The sequence below is a fragment of the Bactrocera tryoni genome, chromosome 2 (assembly GCF_016617805.1).
Source record: "Bactrocera tryoni isolate S06 chromosome 2, CSIRO_BtryS06_freeze2, whole genome shotgun sequence".
NCBI classification, from domain to species: Eukaryota; Metazoa; Arthropoda; class Insecta; order Diptera; family Tephritidae; genus Bactrocera; species Bactrocera tryoni.
In genome coordinates this window covers 48,818,598-48,845,543 of record NC_052500.1, presented here as the reverse complement: position 1 = coordinate 48,845,543, position 26,946 = coordinate 48,818,598, and the positions used below count along the sequence as shown (strand labels likewise).

The window sequence follows — 26,946 nt, the reverse complement described above, 5'->3', positions numbered from 1 at the left end:
ACAAACGTCGTGACAAACTTAATATACCCTGTTCAGGGTATAAAGATCACAGGTTCCAGTTATTAAATATATTCTAATGCGATCAGTTAATTCCATTGAAAGTAACATCAAAATAATTTTGGATTAACTCGAGATCTATCTAAAACTCGCCAATCTTAAATTCGCGAAGATAAGAAGTTATTATTTAACAACGATAATGAAAAATACGAGGTTAAATCTATTTAAATAAGGAAAGCAAAATATTCCAATGAAAAGCAATCATTTTTAGCGACATATGGTACACAAATGTCTGGAAGAGAACAAAAAGTAAAGAACACCTTGAACCAATTACCAGGTTGTCGGGGCTCATTCTAGCAAATATTGAGTGTGCGGAGATTACTCCAAGGGTGCGTGGAAAGACTCAATATGTAGCCCCTTAGCTTACATCCGTATGTAAGTAAACCGTTCTATTAAATTTGATTATCGGAAAAAGCAAAAAATTACTAAACTCTTTTCCCATTATTACCACAAGAAAGGAAGTTTCCGCGACAGTCAGATCTACGTAATCGGAAAGTATCGGAAAAAACTTGTCAAACTGCAGCATTCCACGTAAAAACTTAATAAATTAGCGACAGCAACAACATTAACGCAAAGAAGAAGGATGGAGAGAGACTCGCTCTGGCTGCAAAACTCAGATCTCCACCAGCAATAGGCTGGCAGTGTTTAATCTGAAAACTGACCTGCCTTCAAACAATGAATCAGTCGGTTGAAACGTACATTCGCATAATATGAGAGTCACAAATTACAGTCGCTTCTGCCAAATGGAAACGGAAACACTGGAACATCTGCGTCTAGAATGCATTAAGCCCAATTTCGAAGAATTCGAGTCCTCGAATCTTTAAATCCTAATAGGAAATGCCTAGTACCTCAGGCCTTAAGTAGCATTTTTGGGTCTGTTACACTATTGAAGCGGAGTAGAGTATATACTTATACATAGACCACAGGTGGCAGTTGGTCAATCGAGGCAACATTAATTCGTCCGATAGAGCACAATATTTTAAGTTAAAGATAGAGTCGAAAAACAAAAGTTTAGATTTTATAAAGCAACGATGGTAAGTTCAATTACAAAAGTTTATCGGCCACAAATTTGAGAAAAACTATTGGAAAATTATTGGAACAAAATATACAAACCTTTCGCTTAAAAACACCAATCGAAGTTTAAATGTTTATGGTGATAGGGAAGAAACGAAAGTCAGCCAATTAAATACATTTACTTATAACTGAATATTATCGAAATACAGACTCAGCGCCATAATGGAACAAATGAATACACACATATGTAAGCAGAAGAGTAAGCTTCACACATCTCCACTCATATATTTGTTTCTGCGGATCCATATATTTTTGTGCGGCTGGACATGCAGACACATAACCATTAACGAAATTGCACACTGAATACACACAATCACATAAACGATGCAAAAGCAAATAAAAACACATAACTGCATATACTTATGTATATGTATACTGTCATATAGAAATGAAGAGAAATGTGGGGGACGACTCCACAGTCAGAAGAGGAGTTCAGAGGCCAAGAGTATGCAAATGAAAGAAATGAAATGCAAAGAATGGCGATGGCAGAGGATGCAAAAACGATCATACATTAAATTGCACGAGTCTAGGCTTGCAGATGTGTGTGCGTGTGAGCGCGACACGAATTTGCGTATGCTGTGTTGAGTGCTCAGAGCAAAACGGCAATGAAAGTCAAGTGGGCCATTCGAAGAGCAGTGCAATGCAGTTCGGCGCAATGCGAAGGGAGGAGGGCACTTTAGAGATTGAATAAAGCGTTTGTAAGTATGTAAGTGCAAGTTTGGTATGCAATTTAATGTGTACTCTCATTTATAAATACATATAGTATGTTTGTACACCTAGCAGTAAAAACAACTAATTTTCATAAGAGCGAAAAACTTATTTCGAAAATAAGAGTTTCTACAATTCGATTAATAAAGAAAAAATGACAATAAAAAACTGGAAGACAAAAATAAAAAAAAAATGCAAATATGAAAAAAAGCAGCTAAGAAAACGAACCTAATTTTTTCTTGATAAACTTTTTGGAGGTTTTAGTTATACCAATACCTTGAAATTTATTCCACTGTACCACTGAGTTCATTTTCTGTCATCTCCGAAACCGCACGAACTATGCATGCAGTTTTAGATTCCCATCGAGAGAAGAATTAGATAAATAAAGACATATTTTAAGAGTAAGTTTTTTTACTGATTCATGATTCCACACAAATTATGTTAATGTACTATGTACATATATCCTCTGTTCCATTTTGAGATATAGGACATTTATAGGACATCAAATAAGTGTAGCTGTTGTTCACTTAGATTTCTCTTCCTAGCCACAGATGGACTCAATGTAAACATTAATGGAGCAATGAATACAAAACGAGATAAGTAGTGATTCTAAACTAGCCTAAGCCTCAGTGATAACGCCTTCATTATACCCTGAACAGGTTATATTAAGTTTGTCACGAAGTTTGCAACACCCAGAAGGAAGCGTCGGAGACCTATAAAGTATATATACATATGTATATATGTAAATGATCAGTATGTTGGGATGAGTCGATTTAGCCATGTCCGTTTGTCTGTCTGTCCGCCTGTATATATACGAACTAGTCGGTCAGTTTTTAAGATATCGTTTTGAAATTTTACAAACGTCATTTTCTCTTTAAGAAGCTGCTCATTTGTCGGAACTGCCGATATCGGACCACTATAACATATAGCTGCCATATAAACCGAACGATCGGAATCAAGTTCTTGTATGGAAAACATTCACATTTGACAATTTATCTTAACGAAATTTGGTACAGATTATTTCCTAAGGCAACAATGTAATCTCCGAAGAAATTGTTCAGATCGGTTAACTATAGCATATAACTGCCATACAAACTGAATGATCGGAATCAAATGCTTGCATGGGAAACTTCCTCATTTAACGATATATCTTCACGAAATTTGGTATGAGTTTTTGTTTATAGAAATAATGTACAATCGGAAGAAATTGTTCAGATCGGCTCACTATAGCATATAACTGCCATACAAACCGAACGATCGGAATCAAGGGCTTGTATGGAAAACTTTCGCATTTGACGTGGTATCTTCACGAAATTAGAAATGGATTACTTTTTAAGGTAATAACATAATCTACGAAAAAATTGTTCAGATATTTTATATTTTAATGGTTATCATTGCGAAATTCCATCCTTCAAACATTCTAACAAAAATGTGGGCAAGTAGGACGGATATCTGACGACACACCTAGGCCTTTCAGAAGCCCATTGTGAAACAAATGGAACAAATATTTCCTCACGCTATTATTATATTTTCAATGATCCACCCTATGCTACTCATGAAGCAACCCTGGACGGATACTTATGATGTTCTCTTGTTACCTTTTCTACTACCCATTGACAGCTTCTACAATAGTCATTTTAAGGTATTCCCACTCTGTTGGCATGCCAGCAAATTAGACAGTGACCTGCTAGTATCACTACTAGTGTTTTTATATCATTCATTTTGAATTCCGTCATGCCACATTTGTCCGCTTGTTGAGCAAGTTTCACACCGCCACGACTCAGTTACATCTATAACATTCGATTAAATATATACAAAAGGTTAGAGGTACATATGTATATACCCTCTTTATCGGAGTCTAATTGTGGCGTGGTTCCTGCTCTAGCTATTTCACAGTTGTGTTCTGGAACCCATTGCAGGTTTATCGTGAAATATGATGCTTGATTCACTAAGAGATCAATGCATTATTTCATTAGCTTCGAGGTGACCTTAAGAACTTTAGTGATTTCAAAGCGCTATCTGTGATCTCCGCTTGGAAGACTCTGCAGAAGTTTCGTAGTCGGAATGTGATTCTGGTACCTAAATTTGACAACGCCACCTACCACTCTGTTTTCTAGTTTGGACCCATCTATATAGATACTTATCTCTGTGTTCCTATAGCCATATTTTACTCCTCTATGGAAGAGAAAGCAAACTTGCTAAGTATCTTAGAACGACACTTATTACAGACGCTAATAGAGATGGTTCCCTCAGCTTAAGAGCTGACGTTAAAGCTAATTGAACCAGAACCAGTAAGCAGTTAAGCGTCTGACTTGACATTATACTTTCCATACGTCATACCGAATACCGAACTGTCATAAACAGTCTTACAACTGTTTGGTAGAGCCACGAGACGTTAGTTCCCTTTAGACTCCAGCATACTTTTATAGGTGTAAAGTTTTTCCGCTAGCGTCTAAGTTTTGTTTCCACGAAAGCTCTGTCTAAAAGTGTCTGTCATGCTGGCATTTAAGTTTAGTCTGCACGATACGGCCCATTGATTTATGTCGTTTAATACTATTTGCTTAAGGTTAGGGAAGATGTCTACCTATAACAGAAAGCGGTATACCATCAGCGTAGGTCACATGTTCCCCAACCTTATTTCTAGGATTCCCAGTTAAAATATCGGAAACTGACGAGAGATTCTAAAAGTTTCTATCGTTCGGAACCGATAGGGGGTGAAGTTAGACTTTTTTTTATGACTACCCTATCTAACATTAAAAAGCACTCTGGATCCAATAGATCATAGGACAATGAAAATTAAATTCATTAATACAAATTACATCATTCAATTTATGCCTGTTTCGAAGAATCAAGCGTTCTTCTTATAATTTAGAAACTATTTAAAAGCCTAAATCGCTTTAGAATGTCTTTAAAACGACTTTGACTATAATATCTAACGGCATAACCGAGGCTGCCGCTAGACCAGAAACAGTGCAATTTATTACAGGGAACATGAGCAAATACACACAGTTTCCATAAAAGCAATCAAATGAGCATACAAGAGTATGCAATTGGTCAAACGAAGCTTAGGCGGTGGGCCAAAAGGGCAAAATTGCGCTATGAATTGAAGCCTCTGTCCACATGACCTATGTGTGTAAGTGTGTGTCCGGCCGTGTGAACGCAACGGCAAAATGTACTGAATAAACATTTGCACAAATAACCGGCATTCGAGAGTCTACAGAGTTCACAGCTGATGTCTACAGGCGGAGCGAGTAATAAGTGAGAATAGAAGGGACAGAAGAGGCAGCTAGAGCAATTGCAACTGCTGCAGTGCAATAGCAAATGCAATGTCTACAGCAGGCTGGTTTGCTGGACATGCAACTACATGGCAAATTAATGTACACACCCATACTCACAGCCGGCTCTACAAATACGCAAAAGTCTTTTAATTACGCGCCATTAAAGCAGCAGCGTCGTTCCCGCAATCACCAATTCAACATTTCAGAAAAGACGAGGGCAGCAGCAGCGCTGCCCGAGAAAAGTATGCAAAGTTTTGAACAAGTGGAGTGCCACAAGAGTAACTGCGTGGCAAGAGCCTGATTCTGAATACCAGACTCATATGCAAATGCACACGAACTTGAAGGACTTGGGGAGGAGCTCGGCTTTGGTGCACGAAAATTGCCTCTCCCGCAGTTGTAAAATTTTCCGTTTGTTATCAGCAACTAATTAATTGTCCGAAATTTTTCGTGTAATTTAAATTTGCGTTTCTCTTAGATCATTGAAAAGAACACGTATGTATTTTGTGAGTAAGAGGCATTTTGGCAGTCTGAAAGATTGCAAATTTTTTAAATCCCACTTTCAGCCAAAGTATGCAATTCGTCTTAACAAGGCAGATAGGTCTTATTTTGCGCCTCGAGAGCTATGAGAATCCGTGAATATCCAGGTAAACTTTATACAATAACAGTATGGAAGGTACTCGTATGAAGAACACCAGATCCAGCAGCCTTCGAATAATTTCAGCTTTCGACATCTGGTGATTATCTACCATAACGTTGGGGTTTCTTTCATACAAATTTAAATATGATTCTGCGAATAATGTTGTACATAGCTTTCACTTTAACATAGGATTAGTCGAGAGTTGCTCACATAAACGTTAAGACCATTAAATTGGTCGAAACAATTACCATATAAGTTCTTTTTGGTACTCACAAGGTGGGATTTACACCGATTCCAGAGTCCCACCATGTCCAATTTTTGGATGATTTGACGACAGCATCCAAATACGCTGCCTCGCTGTCATCATGGCCAAATTAGGTTACGAACTAATTATATCGGTCCTTTCATCGTAATATTCAGATTTTCCCTGCGACTTCTTTTTGCTTCCAAATGTGACGCGCAAAGGACCATAAATCTTTTGCAGAACTTTTCTCTCGAAAACTCGTAACGTCGACTCATCAGTTGTTGTCATCGTCCAAGCCTCTGTACCATATAGCAGGACGGGAATTATGAGTGGCTTATAGAGTTTGGTTTTTGTTCGTCGAGAGAGAAATTTACTTCTCAATTGCTTACTCAGCCCGAAATAGCACCTATTAGCAAGAGTTATCCTGCGTTGGATTTCCAGACTGACGTTGTTGGTGGTGTTTATACTGGTTCCTAAATAGACGAAACTATCTCCAAATTCAAAGTTATGACTGTCAACAGTGACGTGAGAGCCAAGTCGTGAGTGCGACGACTGGTTTGATGACAGGATATATTTCGTCTTTCCCTCGTTTACTGCCAGACCCATTTGCTTTGCTTCCTTGTCCAGTCTGGAGAAAGCAGAACTAACGGCGAGGGTGTTGAGGCCGACGGTATCAATATCATCGGCATACGCCAGCAGCTGCACACTCTTATAAAAGATTGTACGTACTCGATTAAGTTCTGTAGCTCGAATTATTTTCTCCAGCAGCAGATTGAAGAAGTCGCACGATAGGGAGTTGCTTTGTTTGAAACCTCGTTTGGTATCGAACGGCCCGGAGAGGTCCTTCCCGATCCTGACGGAGCTTTTGGTGTTGCCGTATTAGTTTAAAGGTAGCTCCTTTTCGTGCTGTCGAAAGCAGCTTTGAAATCGACGAAGAGGTGGTGTGTGTCGATTCTCCTTTCACGGGTTTTTTTCCAAGATTTGGCGCATAGTGAATATCTGGTCGGTTGCTGATTTTCCAGATCTAAAGCAACACTGATAAGGTTCAATCAGTTTGTTGTCCCTTTTTGTGGATTGAGCAGAGCACTTAAATTCCAATTGTTGGGCATGCTTTCGTCCGACAATCCATCGGCCCCGCCGCTTTGTTGCTCTTCAGACGGATAATTGCTATTCGAACTTCTTCATGGTCAGGCAATGGAACGTGTGCTCCATCGTCATCGATTGGGGAATCGGGTTCGCCTTCTCCTGGCATTGTACTTTCACTACCATTCAGCAGACTGGAGAAATGTTCCCTCCATAATTTTAGTATTCTTTGGGCATCGGTCACTAGATCACCTTTGGGGGTTATTCTAGAGTATACTCCGGTCTTGAAACCTTCTGTTAGCCGCCGCATCTTTTCATAGAATTTCAAGCATTACCCCTGCCGGCCAGCTTGTCAAGCTCTTCTTCTTTAAAGAAAATTTTCTGAAGTAAACATATTAGCTTTTAACGAAATAAACGAACTTCCGTTCATAGATATTATATTACGTCCGACTAGAGGACATGAATAGCCTGTAGAAAACTAACGTACAAAAAGTAATAATTTGGAAAATGATTTGGAAATATTACGCTTCTTTTTAATGAGCAACTTTCGTTAGTTTCTAGAACATGAAAAAGCAGTAAGCATTTACCGTGTGATTGATAAGTCATGACTAGGGGAAATTTCTTCACTGGCTTCTCCTCAAGTTCAGTTCTTGGGCGAGATGTTCTAGGATATACTTTGCTTGTAGGAATGAGTTTATTACATTTGGTATTCACTTGAGAACAAATTTGACTGGGACTGGTCCGATTAAACTGTGGTACATACGGTACACATACCCCCTCTTTATCGTAGTCTAACTGTATGGTCCGGTCCCCTCTTTATCGTAGTCTAAATGTATGGTGATGCCTGTTCTGACTAGTGTATCTGTCTCACAGTTGACAGGAATATCACTGCTTTCTGAAACCCATTGCAGGTTTATCTTGAAATAGGATGTTAGATCCACTAAGAGAGCAATGCATTATTCTACTTACTTCGATGAGAACCTAAGAGACTTGAGTCATTTTACATTTCGCTACCTGTGATCTCCTCTTGGAAGACTCTGCCGTAGTCTGGTAGTTGGAATGCGATACAGGTATCTAAATTTTCTGAAACGACACCGACTTCTACTCGATTTTCAAGTTTGCACGCGTCTGTTTAGATACATATCCTTATGTCCTTGTACTCCTCACTCTTAATTCACTTTTCTATAAAACGGAAGGCAATATTGGGACCGAATTCAAGTTTACTTCAAAATAATTTCGAAAATAACTAGTGCGTTGGGTAAAAACGGGAACTTTCATAGTATCTTAGAATGCCCGTTATTATAGACGACTGATAGAGACGGTTCCTTCAGCTAAGAGCTGACTCTGTATTAATCTAGAAAAAAATGTGTCAGGATTGATCTTGAAGTATATTCGAAGACTGCTACTTTCTTTTTTTAACTATTAAAAAGTAATGCTCGCACTACGTTCTTTTCAAAATTTATTCCATAATCAAATCATGAGACACCCATTATCAATTCTTCACATACTTTTTTCGCGACAATTATTTTTACAGCCAGCGTTATCAGTGGCACGAAATGTATGTGCAACAACATAAATTGTACGGGATTACCCCCGCCTAGCAGCAGCAGTTGGCAGCAGCTGTAAGCACGATTTGTTGTGGCGCTGTCATAAAATGTACATGTAAACTGCAGGAGCAGCTTGACAACAATAACAACATTACAAACAAATTAAAAAAGGCATTACTGTTACAATAATAATAATAAATGACGGAGAATGTGCATGCTAACAATGGCACTTAAAACCAGAATACACCGCGAGCGGTGGGAGGTGGAGAAACTTACGATTTTTACACTAATAAAAACTCTGCCGAACGTGACCGAGCACTATGAAGTGCTGAAGAAGGAAGCGTTAAGTGATAAAATTACAAATGCGCAGAGTTGTATGGCGGGAAGAATATAGGTAGTTTTACAAGGCGCCGACAGAACAGTAGCTGAAACAGAATATTGGTTAATCAGAAGGTTACTTAAATTTGGTTCAAAATATGGTATGAAGCACCGTTGTCAATGAATGAATTCACATTCTATAATACAAACATAATAATTGTATTTGATGAGCTACATACATACATGTTTTGAAAGCACTTCGCCAGTAAACTTTTAGTTCGAAGTCTTACAGAGATATTCCCCGAGCGTTCGGTGACGGGTGCAGCGACTGTCCAGGGGGCCTATTCTGTAACTCGATTCGAAAAACAATTTACTCGAATTCGGATTTTTTATATTCTGTAACATGATTTTCGGATTTTCAAGCAAATTTTCGAATAAAATATTCGTTAGCGTTTGAGTTGTGGAAAGCAAAAACGAAAATTGTACGTATTTGTTCTGGCACAGGGTGGCACAACTTTCGCGTAATGATAAAGTAGATCCGAATTTCGAATAGAACACATTTTCGAATCGAGTTACAGAATAGGCCCCCAGGAAGCTTTATCAAGTTTCCGCTTGGGATAATTGCGTTGATCTTTTGTCGTCAGCAGAGCTCTCCAACTTCTTAAAACTACTACGCCAGAAGCGATCCGTTGACATCTTGCGTTCAAGCACTGAACGTATGGGCCTCGCGAGCGCTTAGTTTCTGTGCCACTGTGATATTACTTTGGTCTAGATAAAGTATAGAACGTCGGAGATGTATTGAACTAATTTCGAGCGAACCAGAAGACAGCCGAAACTGATATTAGCCGCTTTAAAACATTTGTGATAGGCTCTAAGCGCTCTGTCGATACAAGAGGGTCTTATGATATATTAGACCAGGTTGGGTACCAAGCGTTTTGCCTTGAAAACTTAACCAATTTTTTGTGCAGATATAAGCATACCCAGAAAACATAATCAAATTAATATCGCATAGCACAAAGCAAGACAACCTTGAATGTCGAACAACCACTGCCGTACGATTTCGTACGACATGGCACCTCATGAATTTTCGTTTGTCGTACTGAAACATGCGACATGCCAACCGGGTGTGATATTGGAGTTTTAGATATCACAACGAACCGCCGTTCCTGTTAGGTTCGACCTCTTAACTTAACCTAACCTTATCTAACAGTTTCATTAACATAACTTTGCATAGTAAAAAAGACTTTTAACCCCAAGTTTGAGCATTTAATTTTGCCACCGAGCATCAAATGCTAAAAAACCTTCCTGGGGTTTATTGCAACAGAAATACAGTTAGTTCATCTAAGATAATTATGAGTCTCCGAGGAATAAGGAAATATTAAGTAACCACATTGCTAAATAAACAGTTAAATACGCTGTAAACTCACTTTTGACAGCCACTGTATGTACACACATACATACATAAATACATTTATTCAACAATATACAGTTTATGGGCAAATTATTACAGGGTAATGAATACGCAATAAAACCTTGCAACTCTGTAAAATCACTCACGGTCATGTTGGCATAAGCGCACACGCCAACACAACCACTATAAAAAGTAAAACGGGGAAAATATTTAAAAGTTCAAAATAAAAATACTAAAAAGAATGCTTTAAGACGACAAAGCTATCGTGTTTGACATGTGTCGAAGCAATAACATAGAAAATGGCGCAGAGTGGGATGAAGCAGGGACTGATGTAAGTAGAGCCATTAAAATATAGGTATGTATGTAAGTTTGAGCTTTTCTAAGAGAGCGCTGACATTACATAGTGGCGCCATCCCTCTCAAATTACGTCGTCGCCATTGTCCACTGAAGGGCATTCACTGAAATGGCGTGAGTCATTACGAATACACATTCTCACATACTTATGTACATATGTATTTATTTGGAGATCCATCTGTATAAACATCAAATGCACATAAAAAGAAAGAAAAATGGTTTGCTTCCTTTCATATTTCGATTCGCATGTCTTCGCTGGCGAACTCTTACTTTTGTTGAAGCACCAAGTGGTCCCTGACCTCGTAGCCACAAACAACAAGTCAACTGTGCAGTCGCCATCACTGCAGCCGAGCCAGACGCAGTGGGAGCCATTATGTGTTGACATCACGTGCATATGTATATAGTATGTAGTATATATGAACACATATATATATGTATTTACTGTATATGTAGATGTGCATACTATACACATAGAGTTGTATGGACATGCGGATTGGGTCCCGATTGGCACTGAAAGATCGCCAAAGTGCCAATATACCATATACTATATGCATACTATATGCAGCAAGGCGGAGAATAGATAGGTAAAGAAAAACACAAAAATTGCAAACTGAGAAAATGTACACATTCAAATACGATTTCGATAAATTTGTTTAATTAAAATCAATTTCGCAACCATTTATTTTCTTTAATCATTCATCGACAAATAAGTAGAGCAGAGACATGGCAGAGAAGCTTGTCACACATTCCTTAAGACAAATTTGGATAATATTTATGGGAAAGCTTTCATTCCGAATTTCCACTTTCCACAGTGATATGATTGAATTAAAAAAAATACAAACATACATACATATTTATTTTTTAGTGCCAAAATCACAAAAAAATTTCATTTAGGATGTTATTTTAAGGAAATTAAATTATAATTTTTTAAGGGGTACGTGGGTTTACGTGTTTCAAAAAATTTAAATTTCTATGATCTTATTAAATTCTAAAATCCCTATAGGATATTGACCTAAATTTTCAAGTTGAGCCAAGTAATAGTTTCTGAGGTACAGCCTTGAGAACTTGTGCGCTCGAGGCTAGCTTTTATTGTCACTCAACTCTTTAAACGCGTTTTTCTCGAAACTATTTTTTTAAAGTCAGTTGGCAAGATTTCTCGAGAACAACTCAACCGATCTTCTTGATCTTCATGAAATTTTACAAAGTTCTTTGAGATACAATTCTTAAAGACTTGGACGAAGGATCTTTTTTCGATTAAAACTTTCATTCTTAATTTGGTTGTAAAAATGTCTGGCAAAAATCCAATTTTCAGTTCGTTTTTCTTTCGTCACCGGAAATGGCGTCACCATTGTGTCGAGTTTAAAATATTTAAAAAATAAAGTTTCAGAATTTCAAAGTTAATAGCGTATGTTTGTAGCACTAAATAATTCTAATAAAATATTTCATTTTTTATATGAGAAAAAAAAAATTTCAAATAAGGCTGTTTTTTGTCCGAGGAAACCTATGTAACCCTTTAATTGCGATTTGAGACCAAGTCAAATCATTAATCCAAAAAAACACACTAAATTTGAAATATACACCGAAAAATATATCTATGATGACAGATTCGCATTTTTCAGTTAAGTTAATCAATTTGGTTTCGGGTTTTCCTCCCTTGTGTGATTTCCTTTCGCTCCCTTGCACATGATTTTGGCGATTCTGTATGCCCTTAAGGCATTCCATCTCACCCTGATCCGTCTGTCAACTCTTTCGAAAATTTTATTATGTAAGGTTTTTAGCGACTTTCATATTTCCTGAACTGGTTCGGTTGCCAAGCAGATGGCAATCTGATCAACTATTTCGTTTCCCGGAACGGCCTTGTGGACTGGAACACAGTACAAATGCAGTCGCTTTTCTGCAACCACTGCTGCAGTATTCAGGTAGTTTGAAGGATCGCCTTGGATCTATCGTGGAGGTAGCGTAGATCTCGGTACCGCTCGTGGGCCGCGGACCCCGGCGTCATGCACTCTCTTTTGGTATGACTGGAAACCTTCTCTCCCAGGCAAAGCATGTCCATTGAAAACAAACGGTTCAAGAATTGATCGTTTTCTCTCCTCAAAGTCACTCAAATGTACACTCATTTTAGGTAAATATGATTTCGATTTATGAATTGTAAACAAATTCCTGATAATAAAAGCGCAGATGGAACGGAATGCTGTTCGGATAATATGCAATCAGTTTGATTAAAGAGGATTTCGATATCTTCGACGATATGCAGATAGTCTCAGGCTATCATTATCAAATCTCAACAGCTGGAAAGCTTTGGTGGATAGCTGATTATTATTTCAAACCTTTTTAACATTTTAAGCTTAAACGCATAAGCAAACGGGGAGGAGGAGTAGTCATCCTTTAGGACGCCAACGCACGACACTTGACAATAGGTTCTGTGGTCTTACTAACGATACCTCTTCTAGTGTCTCATACCGTGGAGCACCCAAATGCTTGAAGCGCAGCCTTACCAATGCGGGACAAATTCACATGATTTGGTTCATTTATTCCAATTCGGTAGGCGTATGTCGCCACTAGTCAGTGACCAGTTAGTATTCCAATTATTATATCCTATTATTGTAACTCCGTTAGTAACTAAAACTGTTTTCTCCTTTTGCTACGTTTTATTTATTTCTATAAATATTTTTTTCCTATTTGTGTTTTTAAGAAGCGGATGAGAGCAAGTTGTAAAACTTTCGAACGGAATGCAGGTCAAAGAGACTTCCCGCTGGGTCTATATTTATTATACTCCACTTACCTATTAGACCTATTTTCAAATTGCCGAAAATTCCCAGAAAAAGTTAACTTATGAAATCATCGCAAGCGCCCGCTGTGTGATTGCCGCTTGCACGCAGCGGGCACTATTTTTAGGTTAGGAATAATTCATATCCGCGCAGTGCCATGCCATATATTCGATTGAATACTTATTTAAAAGGAACAACTAGTGGTTGTTGTTGTTAACGGTGCATTTGAAGGGGTGACAAGGGCAAAACAAGGAAGTGCTTTTAAATGAAGACCAGCTTGATACGTTGAATACACCTGCCTTCAGTCGCTACTAGCTTTAGGTGTAATTTTGTATTATTAAAGCGTACAAGAAGCCACGGAAACGTCACTTCAGCTGCGATGAAAATTATAGTGTTTTATAATAATATCAAAAGGTGGCCACTCTTGCGAACGGCAAGTCTTTAAATATCAGCGTTTTGCCATGCCTTGCTGCCAGCGGTTGGTTAAAAAATGGTAATTGCATTAATTGATGACAGCAAATTACAGTCACGACTCTGAGGCCGGCAAGCCGAGTAGAAATTATTGTTGCTTTCGCTTTGTCGTGTTGTTGTCAACAGCAGGCGCTGACAGTTAAACAGACAGAGATAGAGAAAGACAAATGGACACGCGCACAGGCGACGGAGAGTTGGACAGACAGATGCGAGGTACTTAGTTAGGGCAAGCTCAAAGAACATATTAAAATGTCAACGACACTTGTGTGTGACAACAACTTTCATGTTGCACATGCCGTGTGACACATGTGGAAGGAGCGATATGAACAACTTATGGTAAAGGCGTTGGACTGGTTGTCGCTCCGATGGTTCGTCAAATGCATACATTAGGAATGATACACACAAATATACTTATGTAGATTTGTAGGCATATGGTATTACATTTGTGGTATATATGGGACATTATTTGACAACTCGAATGGAATCGTTGACAAAATAATTTACTTCAACGAAGTTGAGAGACATAGTTATGTGATGGATCTTCGTGGTTAACTATTGTACAGAACCTAAGTAACCGTGAAGTCTAAGAAGCAAGGGACAATGCTTAACTAATTTCCAATTGACTTCGGCTGTATCCATTTTTCTTTAATCACTTATGAGAGTACAGATATATTTTCTACAAAGAGGAATAACAACGTGGTGACTTTGAAAGTCACATTATCTCAATCCAAAGAATAATGAACCCAGATCCATCTTCCAGAAAATATACACTTGCCAAAATTTTCTCCCGATGGACGAAGGCAAACTTCGGGGTATATTTCTAATATACCGAGATAAGAAAGGATTGGGACCAAATTGATTGAAAAATGTATTTATATTTGAATAGTTTTGGAATAACATCCTGGGTAACCCAATATCCACAATCTATATTCTATAGACCAACAAACATAAGCCTCTGAAAAAAATTCCAAAAAATTTCTACAAACGAGATAACTTTAAGACGCGACCTAGAAATAAAAGGAGAATATCCGTTGAATAAATTGCCGACAAAAATGTCTAAAATCTGGAAAAGCTTAAGCCGCGGCCTAAAAGTGGGAGACTAATCTAGGTTTATCAATACTTCAGCTCTTTGGCATTAACAGAAGGGAGGGCTTAGCTGGATTGGAATCAATGAGCTGACTATAGAGATCAGCCTAGTCAAAACTTCATTCTCTTCGTTATCGAAACCCTAACGTGACGTATAAAAAAAATTTATATTAGCAAGAAAAACTTTGCGACAGGCTAACAGTCGTGACAAGCCTCCTTTTTTGTTCTCGACTGAAGTTGTGGATTGAAATATAGACATCGTGTAAGCTTTTGGTTTGTCATTATTAGTAGAAACATTTAGGTTGTCGAGATATTTAAAAACACCAAGACGAATTCCTAGCTTTCATTGCTCAATAATGTGTATCTTCGAATCAAATGTGAATTCCTCATAATATTGGCTCAAGTTTCTCGATTAAAAATCTACTTCTAATAAATTATGAGGTATAAAACGGTATAGAGTTGTTAAGTACCATAAACGCATGTGATAATATGTGACATTAAAGCAGCAAAATAAAGTCTAATAATAATACCTTACAATTTCAATAATTTAAAATTTGCGTGACATGTGAAGTGTTCGGCTTCACAAGAGAAGGACTTGTAATTCCATACATATAACATATTACAGTTATCTTTGGTATCTTTTTCATGCATCAATGCAAGTTGCATGTGTTGCCACATGTTGCATTTGAGAGGAATGTAGCATACTCATGGTTTGAAAATTTCAGACACAACCAATTCAGCAGTAATGTTTACGAACAAGAAAATAGTCATACTAATTCTTGAAGTAATATTAGTGAAGAGTAAAAATGTGTAAAATGTTAATATGCTGTTGGCAGCAATGTCATATACAAATTTGTTGTATGACTCCACCGATAATATCAATTACTAAATCAAAGTTTTAGGAATTTGTGATAAATATATGAAGAGAAGATCCTTTAATTGTATAAATTCGTGATGCCGCAAACCATCTCACTTGGACAGGTAGAGACTCTTGTCCGGGTTGATGCACAGAACTTCTAGGTATGGAGCCTGCCTATTAATAATTGAGGCGACTAATATCAATACCAGCCAATTCGCTATGTTTGTAAAGAATATGGCAACCGAGATGATTCAACTTCAGTCTTGTGAATGCTGGATGGTGAAGGAAAAAGATGTTCCACCACATCTTCATCCTTACAAATCTGACCAGATGTCTCACGAATATGACAGTGTACAATCGGGACACCGATCATTTCGGCGATAAGAACCCTTCTAAGGACTAGTAGTTCCACTCTGGGCCTGAAATCTTTCACAACCCCACAAGAATTGCTTGCTGAAAAACGTTTACTGAGCACGCCCGAAACACCTGCTCGTTTTCATCCTGTTGAAATTTGGGTAAGAGTGGTCTTTCCTGTAGGCTCAACGGCTTTACAGTTCCCAACGTTTCCAGGCCCCCTAAAAGAAGCCACACTTTGAGGAAGTAGCTGAAGCTGCCACACTACAGTGGTCTAGTAGTCTGCACCAAGAGTTCTGGAAAGCTCTTGACAGAAGACATCCTCTCAAAGCTTCCTCAGGCTCACTGCGCCTCTTCTCCAGCGACTTCACCCACACAGCACTCGAAGAATATGCACGAAGTAGGGAGACTGTGAGAGACAGTAAGAGTAAAGTTTTTCTAATCTCCGAAAACCATGATCATTTTTGATGAAATTAGTTAGGTTAAGATGTCCGGTAAACTAACATTGTTTGTTTCCATGAGCCGTAAAGTCCATAAACAGAAAGTAATGATAAATAAAGAACGCTGTTGGAGATTTAAATGTATCCTACTTTTCACGTGAAAAATCACGATTGTAGATAGCTGATAGATAGATGTGAGGTTATTCGATGACATGGTTGCCTTCGTGTCTGGATACATATTAAATTCAGCGAATTTAATTAAATTGATATAACTACTTGAACAATTAACCAGAACAAATTTAATATTTCGAGTAATGTAGCAATAATTGAATATTATGGGTATTCTGGTCGAAAGATTAGCAAATTTTCAAGACCTATATTATTTGCTTCTGAATATGAAAAAATTTTCCACATACGAATTCGGCAAAAAATATTCAGAATTTGACTAAAAAACTTTCTGATTTAGTATAGCTACAAAAATATTAAACTTGACGACTACAGAGAAATATTTGACGGACTCAAAGCAATATTGCCATCTATCGGTACTAAACATTCCAAGCACGACTAGTTAAAAATGTCCAAGTGCTAAACAGTTAACTAATCTGGCTAATCTGAATTCGCCAATTTCACTATTTAAAACTCTTTACTGCGCTAAGTTTCCCGTAAAAATTTGATGCTTAAATCCACTGCATTATTTCGGTAATATAAAACCGCAAGCATCTTATAGCAGACAACTGCAATTTTCGGGTTCCCAACTGACTAGTATTGCACACAATAAGCAATTATTTGAGCTGTCATGCAACAATCTTGTAATCCTGCGCCCACACACAGCCCGTCACACAATCAACTGCCAAACTCCTTACATGCCAGTCTGTAACGGTATTTGCTATAATACAAAAGAATAATTAAATCCGCCAGAAATTTACTACTTAAACCATTGGACATACATCCTTTTGCGGGCGCCATTCTCATCTTCATCTATGGCTTACAAGCGTTCGAGAGTTTTATTTACGACTCTAAAGCTGGAGACGTGAAAGCCGAAATCCCTTCGCCCAAGAGCATAAACTACATCAAGGGGATTTTAGTTTAAAGCAAAATTTTATATATTAAAAGTATAACAACCGACTCTTGCTTGCATTCGTGCATTCATCTCTACTGGCCCCGCCATAGATTTCTCTCTATCCGTCTGTCAGTTTGTCGGATTTTTCAATGTAGTTTATCTTTGGTTAGCTGCGTGGCGGGAATAAGCAAAATGAAAGCAATAAAGAAGTCGGCACGAAGAAGGAGTGTAAATAAAACTGCAAGAAGTCCCCAAAATCTCATAGCTGGTGTCATTGTTTTCTGCTATCAAAGAGAAAGCGCTTTAATACTTGTACATAGTAACGAGCACTGGAACACAAAGTATGAAACAGTGAATAACGAAGAAATGCGAAGAATATAAAAAAGGAGAACACTCAGCGTTCCATGAAACAGCCGAACCCTTCAGCAGCACTTACTGCTTCAGTCATTCGCATTCAAACTGCAACAAGTAAAGACTGGTCCTTATAGTGGTTTAACTTGTATGTTTCTACAAACAAGAGAAATTTTAATATTAATATTTTGATCGATATTGTATTTTCACGGACCAAAATGAATCGAAGTCCCAACACAATGTTGGCTGAAGCAAAATTTTTGGACAAAAAAAATATGTGAAACTGTCTTCAAAGTGTGGTTTTGACTACGTAGTCCTGAATTTTTGAGAGTATCGCGATGGTGGTGGTTTAGGACGCGAACTCGGGAAGAACGGACATGATTTTAGTTCCACGTGGAGTTGCATTTCAACCAAACACAGCCGCCAAAGTACGGCAGATTTTTTATATGGACGTCGAACCTTACCAAGTTGGTTATTGATACTGATCAACGCATTAGTTTCAAGCGATGTGCTATTGTGCGCCGTAGGGTAAGGCTGTTGTCAGCAGATACCTCCATTAAACCCACGAAATGTTATCTTGCTAGTGCTTTATATTTCCAACTGATGGTGTTGAGGTGATGAGCATGTTGCCAAATACTGCATAATCACAAGACTCCCGAAGCCGAAAGTTCGAAATTCGGTCTGTGGACGTCAGTTTGTCATTTATCCGAAACGTCCATATTTCGGGAATGAGTCGGATGATTTCAAGTCATTACTGCGAAGCAAGATTCTCACAATTTTTTGTAAGATTGACAAGCCAGTGGCTAAACCACGCGGTCCCGCATGGTATATCGCATAGTGCAAGCCTACAAAAGTATGTGCAACACTATCAGAGGACTTCGGCTCAATAACTTTACATTTCGTACATCTTACTGATGCGAAATATAGGAAAACAAAGAGATTACGACAATGTGCTTCAAAACCGCTACAAAATTTTGTACCTTAGAGATCAACAGACTTCTCTATGATAGCCGAGAAGCCTTCTAATTCCCTAATAGAGACAGTTTGTCCCGCCTTTGAAAATATTAGATTATGGTTGATGAAAATTGAGATGACCAAGTAGAGTCATGTACTAAAAGGATCGTAAGCTGTTTTAAACTTTCGCGTCATGTGAGTGACTCTACTGGTTCGATGGGTCTCTGTTATGACAAATTCGATGAATGCATTTTTTAACCTGTCGCCATTGTCAAACGGCCACATCGCCGATACTATGTTACTGGATCTTACATTAATTTGAGTCATGCCTTGAAAATCCGATGTTTCATTAATTACTCATTAAAGATTTGGGCTTCCATGGTAAATACTGAACCAGCTATTTGCGAAATAGAGCCAAACACTACAACGAAGTTATTAAAAAACCGGTTGACGCCATTACTGCGAGACCAACCCTAGCTGCCAGATCATGGAGATTGGTATATCTAGTGTTACGAACAAACTTACAACACATCGCATGAAATATATGTAAGACTTTATTGGAATTTCAAAACGAAGCGACCTGGTGAACCACCCAGTAAGAAGTGGTCTTATCAGAGACCAGACAGACAGACAGGCATTGCAACTAAAGTTGATGCCACAAGCATTTCTGAATACAGCCGACTGCACCCGTCGTCCACACGAATTAACGATACGTTTGTAATATGCGTGCATCACTGGTATCGAGAAGAAAACAAAGAAAAATATTGTATATACAATAACATGGCAGCACATCCGGTAAAGACAACGGATATGAATATGCCTTGAAGCCATCAGACAGCGCAAATGAGCGTATAGTTATTGAGATGAAAATTGCAAAATGAACAGCGCAACACGAAGCCGGCAACAATAACATGACAAAGAACAAAGCAAAACAAAAAATGAGAGACAAAAACAAGCAACGAAAAAAACTAGAAATACAAAGTCGGATATGATTGGACAACGTAACGCCATGAAACAAAAGCGTAAAAAGTTTACAACAAGAACAACAATAACAGTGTAATGTGTGTATAAAAGTATCGACTCGGTTATACAGCAAAGACTTTTTACAAACTCCTATGTAGTGGTAGCTGTAAAATGTTACGTATACGCCGTGTCGCACAAACAGTAAATGCCAGCCGCAAAACAACAAAAAATTACAGTTGTATAAAAACTCATTCAAATGGCAGTTATTGCGCAGTTTTTGTGTTCCCTCTTTTATGCTGGAAAAAAGAATTTACTGCGTTTCATTTGCGGCCGAAGTCGTTGGGCGTTGATGGGCCCGCGTCGTGATGTGGGACATGTACTCAAATGGTAATTATTAAGGTACTTTTATGTGTGTTGCAAGTGCACGCTTTAAAATTGCAATAATTTCTTTTAAAGTAATAGTGATCATTCAAATTACTCGGAACTTAAACACATTTTTTATATTTCACATTCCTTTAGGTTGTCAAATATCTCCCTTCCACCTTTTTGTCTTTTAAATTTCGCTGCTATGTATAAAGCGCTACCGAGCTCGTTTCTGGCAATACTAGAAATCTTTGAAAGGCCTTGACATAACCTACAAACCCGCGCTATGCATGATTAGTTTGGATATTGCGTTCCACAGTTATAGACTTGTAAACATGGAGTTCACTGACGCCGAAATCCGCGCTATTTTAAAGTTGTCCTTCGTTACAGGCAAATCCGCTAGAGAAACGTTCCGTGAGCTTCATGGTTTTTGGGATATGGTACTCTATCACTGCGAACTGCGGAGGAATGGTTTCGACGATTCCGAACGGGTGAAAACGACACCATGAACAAGCTAGCTGACGGAAGACCTGTGATGATGTATACCGATCAAATCATGCAAAACATCGAGTTATACCGGCATGTGGCATCTCGTGACATCGCCAAGAAGATGGGAGTTAGTCATCAAACCATTTTATACCATCTCCAGGCTGGATATACGAAAAAGCTTAACGTTTGTGTGCCGCATGATTTGACACAAAAAAACCTTCTGGACCGAATCAACGCCTGCGATATGCTGCTGAAACAGAACGAACTCGACCCGTTTTTGAAGCGGATGGTGACTAACGACGAAAATGGGTAAAATACGGACTATATCAAGCGAAAACGGTACTAGTCGTAAGCCGGTGAATCGTCCCAAACATTGGCCAAGCCGGGAAGCCCCATTGACTGTCAGGAAGGTTTTGCTGTGTGTTTGGTGGGATTGGAAGGGAATCATCCACTATGAGCTGCCCCCATATGGCCAGACGCTTAATTCTACCATCTACTGCGAAAAATTGGACCGCTTGAAGCAGCTGATTGATCAGAAGCGTTCAGAACTGACCAACAGGAAGAGTGTAGTGTTCCACCAAGTCAACGCCAGACACACACTACGTTGATGACTCGTCAGAAGCTACAGGAGCTCGGATGGGAGGTTTTATCGCATCCACCATGTAGCCCGGACATAGCGCCACGTGTTTCTGTCCATGGCGAATGCCCTTGTTGGTGTAAAGTTGAACTCAAACGAGGCTTGTGGAAAGTGGCTGTCCTAGTTCTTCGATAATAAGGAGGGGGGCTTCAATAAAGGGGGTATTATGAAGAGAAACAGATTATCGAACGAAACGGTGCATACTTGAACTAAATCCGATCAATATAACACTTTTTATAAAGCATTGAATAAAGAGCAATAAAGTGTAAGAGAGATACCTAATACATTAGTTTGCTAAACAAAAAAACCTGGCAATAATTGCCATTACGCCTGATAACATTATTGACTGATCACTTAAAGTGTATATTACAGGTCAGAGAAATGCTGGCAAAACTCGATGCGAACTCTTAAACAACGCTTATGCGGAACGCCTATAATTATTGGGTTCTGCTCAAGATACCTCAGTTCGACAGTGTTTGTCCACTAATAGGAGAAGGTGAAGATTATCTTCGAGCTAGTGAGTTGTTTTATAAATATATCGAAAATTTTATAAATACATATTTATACTTTGCATTGAAGGTAGTTCATTGAAACCCATTTTTTCAAGCCGGATGGCTGTTAAGGATAGTTCGTATAAGCTCTTGGTAAAATTGGTATTACACATCAGTAAAAGAGACGACTTTGGGCGACTGATTGATATCTTAAATTCTATAACTGTCAGTTAAGCCACTTTTAAGGCTTTGGAGACTATGAATTTATCCGATCGTGCAATTTATGACTTACTTTGAGATTATAACCTCTAAAACTACGACGATCAAAAATATATAAAAAAAAATGTGTATCTGATGATATTATAAAGGTATATTTCATATATACATTAATTGGTCTAAGTATGGTTAACTTGGTAGAATGATTTCATAGCGTTCAACAATATTTCACGACTCACTGGTCCGAATCTGGTTAAATTCTTAGGATGTTGTGTATGATACCGAAGCAAATACAACAATTAACATCTTCAAGCCAAATCAATATTAACACTAATTTATAGCGCAACTGTAAGATGCAAGAGAGAGAAGACTACAGTAGAGAGAGCAAAAGAGAAAACAAACATTGATAAAGAAGGGGAAGATGAGAAAATATAAATAGTGGGAGAAAGAGAGGGCTAGAAAAGAAAGAGGAGAGAAGACATCGACATATAACATATTCACTTGAGAGGTTAGAGATACCGAAAGGAAACCGAGAGGAAAGGTAGCAGGATGTCACAGGAAAGCCCATAACAATTAAATAATATTTATTTGGGAGAAGTATTAAAATAAATTATTTTACCATCTTTCGATTAAACAGAGCTCTGAAGAATCCTAGTAGTAGGTCCTTGTGGCATTTACTGCAGTGGCCATATAAAGGAGCGCAAGCTTGGTATGGGATTCGTGGTGGGAGAGAGACTCCGTCGCCGAGTACTATCATTCACTCCGGTGAATGAACGTCTAGCCACAATTCGCATCAAAGCGAGGTTCTTCAACGTATCGCTGATTTGCGCCCACGCCGCGACGAAAGAGAAGGACGATATAACCAAAGATGCCTTCTATCAGCGCTTGGAGCACACCTATGAGCTCTGCCCCCGCCACGATGTCAAAATCGTTCTTGGCGACTTTAACGCCAGGGAAGGCTAACAAGGCATTTTTGGCACGACGGTCGGTAAATTCAGCCTCCACGAGGAAACATCCCCAAATGGGTTGAGGCTGACCGACTTCACCGGGGCCCGAAATATGGTTATCTGTAGTACTAGATTCCAGCACATGAAAATTCATCCGGCCACCTGGCTGTCTCCGGATCGAAAAACCACCAACCACATCGATCATGTTGTGATAGATGGTGGTCCAGTATTTTAGATGTGCGTGCACTCCGAGGTCTTAACATCGACTCGAACCACTATCTTGTTGCAGCCAAGATTCGCACCCACCTTTGTGCAGCAAAGAACGCACGCCAACAAACACAAGGAAGGTTCGACGTCGAGAAGCTGCAATCACAACATATAGCCGAACGATATTCTACTCTACTTGCACTCCTGCTCTCTGAGAGCACGCGTCAACAACTCGGTATAAGGGAACTGTGGGACGGCATTTCAAGCTCCTTACGTACATCTGCAACCGAAACAATTGGTTTTCGGAAAATGCAAAAGAACAGGTGGTACGACGAGGTGTGCCGTGTTGCAGCGGAGAGAAAACATACTGCCTACCTCGCAACGTTACTATCGACTACAACACGTGCGGGATGGGATAGACAGCGAGAGTTGAAGAGGGAAGCGAGACGCATTTGCAGACAGAAAAAGACAGAGGCCGAAATGCGTCGGTTTGTAGAGCTTGATAAGCTGGCCGACAGGGGTAATGCTCGAAAATTCTACGAAAAGATGCGGAGGCTAACTGAAGGTTTCAAGACCGGAGCATACTCTTGTAGAACCTCCAAAGGCGATCTAGTCACCGATGCCCAGAGCATACTTAAATTATGGAGGGAAGACTTCTCCAGCCTGCTGAATGGCAGTGAACGCACAATGCCAGGAGAAGGCGAACCCGATTCCCCAATCGATGACGATGGAGAAGACGTTCCATTGCCGGACCATAAAGAAGTTCGAATAGCAATTATCCGTCTGAAGAGCAACAAAGCGGCGGGGCCGATGGATTGCCGGCCGAGCTATGTATCCAAACACGGAGGCGAAGAACTGATAAGGAGCATGCATCAGCTTCTTTGTAAAATATGGTAGGACGAAAGCGTGCCCAACGATTGGAATTTAAGTGTGCTCTGCCCAATCCATAAAAAGGGAGACTCCAGAATCTGCGCCAACTACCGTGGGATAAGCCTCCTCAACATCGCATCGAGCGATAACCTTATCAGTGTGACTTTAGACCTGGAAAATCAACAACCGACCAGATATTCACCATGCGCCAAATTTTAGAAAAGATCCGTGAAAGGAGAATCGACACACACCACCTCTTCGTCGATTTCGAGCTGCAGAACAGCATCGTGGCGTATGACGATGATATTGATAGATAGTTTCGTATATTTGGGAACCAGTATAAACACCACCAACAATGTCAGCCTGGAAATGCAACGCAGTCATGTTATTTTGTTCAGTATTGTCCGGCATTTCATCATGAACCGCCTGAACAACGTTTACGGATCGTTCAACTTTATTACGAAACTTCACGTTCTAGAAAGAATGTGTTTTGCGCGCTTCTCTGAATTTATGCTCACATAGTCGGCCTACTGAGGGTATTCTTCGCAACACCATCACCCATCTTGAGACTCAGTATTCATTATTAGATAATATTCCAGTCCGCAGTGAAGAAAATATAGCCGCCATAACTGAGAGTGTAAGACGTCGGCGTCGTTCGCAGCAACTCGACTTTGCCAGAACGGAAGCTGCTCTATGGTATTTTGTAAAATTCCAAAAGATCCGAGGTTCAGAGATGAGGTCCATTTCTGGCTAAATACGTATGTAAACAAGCAAAAAAAAACCTAACATGGCGTATCGCGTTATGATAACCGGCTATATGATGCCTGAAATTGAAGCTCGTGATCTCGGCGACATTTGGTTTCAACAAGACGGCGCCACTTCCCATACATGGCATAAATCAATAGATTTAGTGAGAAAACACTTCGTGTGATATCACACCATTAAATATTTTCCAGCTGGGATATGTAAAGTCGTGTGTTATTCAGCTGTTACCACTCGAAATGCTCGAACGAGTCATCGCAAATTGGACTCTTCGGATGGACCATCTGAGACGTAGCCGCGACCAATATTGGAAAGAGATAATCTTCCAAAAATAAATTCCAAGAAATGTTCTTTCGAATTATAAAAAACATTCCTCATTAAGTTTGAAATTTTTTTCTTTAAAAAAAAGTAGGGAACCTTGAAATGACCTTGCAGTGACGAAAATTCTATTTAAAATATTACAAATGAAATGAAGCTTTACGTATTGTGGTCTAATAGAACATTTGGGTAGCGCAGAGCTTGTGAATTTATTTTAAATCACACAAAAATCTTTCGTGCCCATTTCAGTTACACAAACATCTCATGTGGCCATGAACTTTCCGCCAAAGCCACAAGCAGAATTTTGCTAAACCCTAACTTTATTGCTATTTGTTTACAAATTGAGCAATGACAAATCGATTTGCAAGACTAACTTCCGGTGATGTCTTTTGTGCTGTCATTTTCGTTTTTTTTTTTGTTTTTTAAATGAGTAGACAACTCGGCGCAGCCAGCAGACGTCTGCCGACGGCACGAGTAACCAACATGTCAACGGCCAAACGAAGCACAATAAAAACACAGTTATTTTGTTATAACAACCATAACGAAGCCGGAAGATGGAACGGTAGTGTGGCAATATAAAAAAGGTCAGAGAAGGTGGACGCTAAGGCAAACAGCAATGGGCATGTGAATGAGAGCAGACGACACATAGCAAAAGCCGCGCTGTAGATTTAACTTGGGCTGTAGATATTGGAAATTCATAAGCTCAAACTGAAATCCAGAATTTGTGGCAAGCAAATATGAAGTATTGAGAAACCGGCACGCAGACGAAAGTTAACGCAATCGTACCACGGCTCACACATTGCGGCCTACCAATGGCACTGGAAAAATACCCGCTGGCCATTCTTAAGTATCCCAACTGGCGTGTACAGCAAATAGTGAAGCTTTACCTTGTAAAGATGTGTTGCGCAAAACACACAACATCAACCGCAGTGCAAATGCAAGTGGCACAAGTGAAAGAGCGCGACGCGGCGGCCCAAAGTGGCAATGCAATGGATATGCAGCACGCAGCCGTGCCAACATGTTGTACGAACGGTAGAGCGGAAAGGCAAGAGATGCAATAAAAGTGCGCCAGGAGACCGCCAAGCCACTGAGGTAAGGACATAGCGGCCAACGAGGCGGCGCAGTTACGGTAGCTGTATGCATGTCACGCGACAGCCAGAGGCGGCTCAACATACTTAGATACATATATCCACAGCGCGCGGTGAGGAGACAAGGTGTAGCGTGCTTATTATAAATTGCACTGGTTTTTACGGGCGCGCGCACACTCTTACATATTTTCCGGGTTTGGCGATGACGTGACGGGTTCGCGACGGCAACGGCGGCGGCGAACGAAAACGAAGAAAACAGAAAACTTGCTGTGAACGAGTAAATAGTAAAAGTTTTTCCAACGCTAACTGAACTGGCACGCCAGCAGGCAAAACTGGAATGGCGGCAAATAAATGCGCACGAGAGTGCATAGAAATGAAAAACTGAACGAGCTGAGAAAATGCGAAAATGTGAAGAGGCGAAAATGGGTAATATGTTCAGAAAAAAGGCCACCCAGCTGATGTGCAGCGCCTGAGCGACGGAGTGGGTAAAGTGCTGGAGAAATAGTTTGCCATTTTGGGCGTTGAGGCGGTGAGTGGA

At 39.4% G+C, this 26,946-nt stretch overlaps 1 protein-coding gene across 3 annotated transcripts in view; it reads right to left on the bottom strand.

The window, feature by feature from the left end:
- LOC120767907 (disintegrin and metalloproteinase domain-containing protein 10) overlaps positions 1-26,946 on the bottom strand; it is a 343,549-nt gene that overhangs the window by 248,035 nt on the left and 68,568 nt on the right. The window lies entirely within an intron of this gene.